Here is a 6,243-nt window from a genome sequence, read left to right on the forward strand (position 1 = left end):
AAATATTTATCTCGCGACAAAATTGATTCTTGATATCAATTCATGTGTTCATCTCTTGAAGAGTGCCAGTGATTTAAGCCCGCCTCTTTAGCGTGTCAGACTTAATTAATTGCCATTACTATCATTGTGGTCCAGCTGATTGGTTGGTTCATCATTTACAGTATCCTCGCTCCAAATCTCATCCTCTCCAGCAACGCTGACATTTGGAGAATTCTTGATTAACATAATTAGACAACTTTGATGGGAGATTTACAAAATCCTCCTTTTCTCCCGTCCTGACTTGTTTCTATGCGCGTCTCGCAATCTTCCCGTTAATGCTGCGAGTCCCCCAGATTAAATGTGACATTTCTAAGGGTATATTTAACCGCGAGATATATAGGAAACATGTCTTCAGAGCTGAAAGAGTGAATGTGTTTACTGCATGGGCTGCACTGGCTGTGTGTGTGTGTGTGTGTGTGTGTGTAAAAACAAAAGCTGAAGAGAAAGAGGGTATTAAAGGAGACAGGAGGGGAAAATAAAGAGACACAGATAGACTCTGGCATGCTGTTATTTCTCTATGAAGAAGACCAAGGAGAGCTCCAGTAGTTTATTGATTTTCAGAACTGCTCTGCTCTCGTTGTTCTCCCCGGGTGCTGAGTGCTGTTCATTGGACAGGACACACGCAGCACCTCAGGCTGCGATCCCCGCCTGAGAAACCCCTCGCTCTCGCAACAGGCCCTTCCCACAATGCACCGCTCAGACCCATTCACGGCTACGTCTCAATAGCTTCCACTCACTGGGAGAAGCCGGCACGTCTGTTGAAGTCTGTTGTGCGTGTGTGTGTGTGTGTAGTGGAAAAAGGAGAATAAATTAATTGTTTTTTTTGACGAGAGCATAGGATTTCACCGTGTCATGGCGAGCGCTGTTTGTTGTGCTTCGGCGAAGGCGAAAGGTTTAGATCAACAAGGCAAGCTCATCTTTTTTTCCAGCGCTCATTCCTCACGCAGCTGCCGCAGAGGTTAGTTTGGATAAAGAGCCACTTTGACATTTTGGATGTTTACTCGGCATGCAAACAGGAACAAACAACCGCAGCCGCGTCACGTATTCCTCGCTCCCTCACACTTATCACGCACGCAAAATAGCAAAAAAAACTAAACAAAACATAAAAGCACATGGCGGTGTGTTTTCAAATTGTCCACCGCCTCTTATTCAAAGCAGGTCATTGTGAAATGATGCCATGGCTGCCGCTCACCTTTACCTCGGGTTTGTCTTTAATTATTGTCGGGGAGGAACACACAGCCCAGCTCATCAACTGGATAAATATTTGACCGCTATTCCATAAATTGGCATTGAGGGGGGGGGGGGGGGTTTGTTTTAATGACGCATTCTGTCCAAGTCAGACATCATGCGCCGAGCGTGCACGGCGAATTGGCTCACTGCAGGTGACCACAGCTCGTCTCGGCGTGAGGTAAATTAAAACTCACATTTCTGCTCGGAAAATGAGAGATTTCATACACTTCCCGAATTTGTCTTATTTAATTACAACCTATGTCAAAGCATAATTTAGGGAGCTTAGGCAGGGCATCCAATTAATCAGGAAATAGGTATGTTTGTGGTGTGAAGGAGCGTGCGGGGAGTGCTGCGTGTGTGTGCGTGTGAGGAAGCGCAGTGGCTGAATAAGAGAGCTCATTTTGTGTTTTGTTTGTGTGCCGTTTGTGCGTTCGGGTGCGTGTGCTTGTGGGTAAAATCTGATCTTCCTCAACCCGGGGGGTGCCGCTAACAGGACTCAGGGGTACGCGCTCAGAGAAGGACATAGAGGGTGCAGAGCGTCACGCCTTAACAAATAAGCGTCCCACTGCGATTTTAGCCAGTGTCGCTTGAGCTTGGCTTATGGTTTATGCTAATCGCAAATCTGCACAGGATCATAGAAATCCAGAGAGCTTGACATTTTTGATTATCATTCCACACTGGAAAACAAAGGCACCAAAGGACGACGAGAAACCCAAACTTTCAGGAGTAAATTCTATTTGTAGTTGATACAAAACTCCCAATTTTACACTTTTAGAGTATTTTATTTGCAGTCTTGACATATCATATGTGTGAGAAGGTTAACTGAGTGTTCATGCTCCTTACATCAAGTGGCCTGCATTCAGACTGAAGTTTTACACCAGTTGTGTAGTTTCCACATCACATCCACATATGGCAGGGCAATGAGCCTGAGTGATGGCTCACATACAGTTGCTGTCTTGGTGACTTTGGACGATTGTCAATAAAGTTAAATTTACCACAGATGGGTGTCAACTTTGATCTCATATTGCTCGGATAGCCGGCGGAAGCCATTTTGAGTCCTCTCTAAATCTGCGGCGCAGGCGTCTTCCTCACATGTGGCTTTCGCATCGCCTGGCCCCAAGTTATTGTGATAACCCGCCGACTGGGCTCCTTTTGTTTTTTAACGTCAGCTTTAATCGTCAATCACCTGCTATTCTCTTTCCTGGTCCGAGGGATACATATTTATGGAGTCTGGTGCGTTTGTGTGAACATTTGCAAGTGATTACGTGCACTCTTCTCACTCCAAACCGAGATTCCAGATGTGCGGCTACACCAGCAGAAACGTGAGTGACTGCTGAGCTCCAGGAGTTCGAATTCCTTCAGAAACATGGTGTTTATTTACAGCAAAGGGATTATCAATCACTGTAACAGATTTCACTCTGATCACAGCGAGCTCAATCCTTAATGAATCCATCACTTTATGTCCTTTCCAAGTTCATTTTGCATTCAGACACTTACTCCAAAAAAGCAAAATCTGCCCTCTCTGTGAGTCGGACCAATAAAGAGTTGAACGTTTTGATCAGACGGGCTCAAAAAAGCCTCCGCTTTGAGGGAGGGTGGGTAAAGTCTCACCATCATGCTATTAATCATGCGAGGGCATCAAGGTTCAGCTGATGTCAGGGTCAGCTTCAAAAAGCTTCTCTTATTAAGTTCTACTTATTCTGCATGGACCTCTGCGTAAAATGTTTTAGGGTTTGATCAGATGCAGGTGCTGGTTCTCACTGTTCAAAGCGACGCCTTCAACTCTTTCACCTGGCCATTAAAGTCTTTGCGAGGGCCAGCTTTTGCATTTCAGAATCAGATGACCATCTGTTGAGAAATAAGCTCATTAGTGACATTTACAGATGTTTTGTCCTGCAGCCAGTTCTCATTTTCGGTAAGTGTCTCTGAAAGTTGTACTTCAATAAAAAACAAATGTGGTTTTGGGAGCCGGTGAAAGAGGGGAACCCTCTCAGTTAATGATACAGGTGTATCACAGTGAGAGTTGAGCCACGTTCACTCCATGAGGAAACAAGTCTTGAAGTTTTGTTCTACTCGTATCTGTACTGTGAAGCTGGCAGAATGAAGAAGACAATGATTAAAATCATCATCGTCATCAATAAATGTAGTTGTTCTTGAGTATCTAAGAAAGTTTTCCACCTCTTTTAACATGCTATTCTGATACAAAGAACCTGAGTCTTCTCTGTTTTTATATAATTCTGGAAACTGAACTGAAACCACTACCTTTGAATTAAATATATCTACTACGCCATCACAACAAAAACTCAAGCCTATGCTGTCAATTTCTGTCCTGCTGCTAAATACTACTCTCCGCGTCGGGTGTCGGTGTTTTCCATTGAGCAGCGTTTATGCCCACAGTCATCCTTCATGTAACAAATTATTCACTGCTCTGTATGTTTCAGTTGCGAGCTAATGCTTCCATAATGACACTAATGACCACGAACTGGCATGCTAGCATCACACAAACTGACTGCTGTTTTCTCTGATAGGACATGGACTGGAAATATTCAAATGAATATATACACTAACAGGAGACACGCTTTATGTTGATTAGCGCCAATCCGATTGTGCTTTACCGGCAGCGCTCCTGTGCTGACGGAGACAAAACAAACAATTAAACAAAACTAGTGATAGCTTTTGTTTAGCTTGCTGTCAACCAATAAATTGTGTTAGCATAATTGTTATATACCATGTAGGATCACACCCTGGATGTCAATTTGTTTTTTTTTTGCAGGTTAAGAGAAAAAAAAAGTTTCATTTCATATATTCAACATAAGCAAGCAACACGGGCACAAGGAAGGCATGGGAGCTTGCAGCGGCGGTGTTTGTTTGCGGGGGGGGGGGGGGGGGGGGGCAGTTTCTTCCTTTCCCCTCGCGAAGGAGGATTATGCTTGTCGGCAGCATGCGCACCGACTGAGCCGGCGCCTCTCTTCGCCACTACACACTCCAGCAATCAGGCAGGCTGCCAAACAAACAGATGAAGTCAACAGAGAGACGTTTCCTTGTGTCTTCTGAGATGTGACTGCAACAGATGCAACGCTGACACCAGCGCTTGACACAGTGTGACAACCCACTGTGTCTACACAGCCAGCTCCACTTTGACTTAGTTTGAAAGAAGAAGAAAACAACACACGGGGTAGGGGAGGGAGTGCGGGGAGGATGACACTATGCACATGATCACACACAAGATAATGTTTGTCAGCAGCAACAGCGGTGTCACTCTGTGAGAGAGACAAAGACTGACAACAGGGGTTGATTTCACGGTGCAGTTGTGTTGCATGTACAGTCCTCAGAAGATTTGAATACGTTTGGGGAGAACCTCAACTGTGTTTATGATTCAATCTCTGCGGTGAACGACGGCCATTACACCCAGGAAGGTCAAAATCTCATTACTTAGATTTAATTTAATCCATGATTTTTTTTTTTTTTTTTTCCTTCTTCAAGGCCCCGTCCCTTGACTGGAACTCCACATCGCCACCCAGATAGGCAAGCTGAAAGCACTGCATGCTGGTTAACGGAGTTCTTAGTTTTGAGCAGCTCTAGGGGATGGAGTGAGGGAGTATCTGTATCCAGGTAATTACAGTCTGAGGGGGCACAGAGGTCCTCTGTGATTACACATCAGCTCTGTAATGGATTCAACATTTACAGACGTAGAGAGAGAGAGAGGGAGAGAGGGAGAGAGAGAGAGAAACGCTTTCCTTACCTTCCCATCATGAAGGCAGGGGATGGCTGGGTGAGAGCCGGTAAGGTGGGGCGGGGTAGGTAGGTATATCTGCAAGATGGATTACGTGGGGTTTGCCGAGTTCAACATTGACACAGATTCATCGTAAATCATTATGCTGGAGACCCGGAGTGATTTCTGCATTAGGAGCAGAAAATGGAGTTCATCCAGTCAATGAGGGAGGGCATATTTCACATCAATCACCTCCACACTCTCATGTTACCAAGGCTTAAATCTCACTTATACTGTTACCAATAGGGTTCAATGGCTATGATGGCAATCAGCAAGACTCTGCACTAACAATACCCTACTGACTACACAGAGGACACAGCGGGGGGCTGCGCTGGCTTTTTTAAAAGCATAAGTTATACATGAACAGAATGGAGAAAAAAAAAAGTCTAAATCACCTCTTCAACCATTGTATATTTTGTAGTTCTACTGTATATTTACAGTTTTTTAAACTTCGGTGAGTTCCGTGACTTATTCCATGCAGCAGTTTTGTTCCTGTGTAGCCATGGCGACTCCAGACAATGGAGGCTTTGAAGAGTGACGGTTCTGAGTCAAGTGCAAGTACAGTTTCCCAAAACATTTGTGAGCTTGAATAAATTTAAAGTGAAGTCAAAACCATTTTTTTTTGTGGCAGAAACTCAGCATGGCCATCGTCATCAATATATAATAATCACATGCCTGTAGGAGGAGACCAAAGACAATTCGTGCATGCAGTATAGAAGTGAATGAGATGTGTAAACAAGACTTTTAAATGACATACTGAAACCTACGAAGAAATGTATCCCATTTTGAAACACTGTAATTATGAAATCTGTGCATTTTCAGTCCTATCCTGTGCCTGGTTGCAGAGCGCTGAAGTCAGTCTCAGTTAACGATGGGTGTGGGGAGGGTACATCCTGGACAGGTCGCCAGTCCATCACAGGACAAACGCAGAGAGACAGACAAGCACAAATAACTTCAAATGTATGTTTATGGACAGTGGGGCCAAACTGCACTACCCAGAGGAAACCCATGCACGCATGTGGAGAACATGCAAACTCCACAAACTGCTCCACAGTGTGGCCCCTTAAATGGCACCTAAACCAACACAGCACTGTCCATAATGTGGTTAAATTTGAATCAAAATTGGTATTTTAAGTACCCGTGAAAGTCCTCCATGTTGAAATTTTCCACTTATAAGTTGTTTGATTAGTGTTCAATAAAGG

This window comes from Salarias fasciatus, chromosome 17, assembly GCF_902148845.1.
Source record: "Salarias fasciatus chromosome 17, fSalaFa1.1, whole genome shotgun sequence".
Classification (NCBI taxonomy): domain Eukaryota; kingdom Metazoa; phylum Chordata; class Actinopteri; order Blenniiformes; family Blenniidae; genus Salarias; species Salarias fasciatus.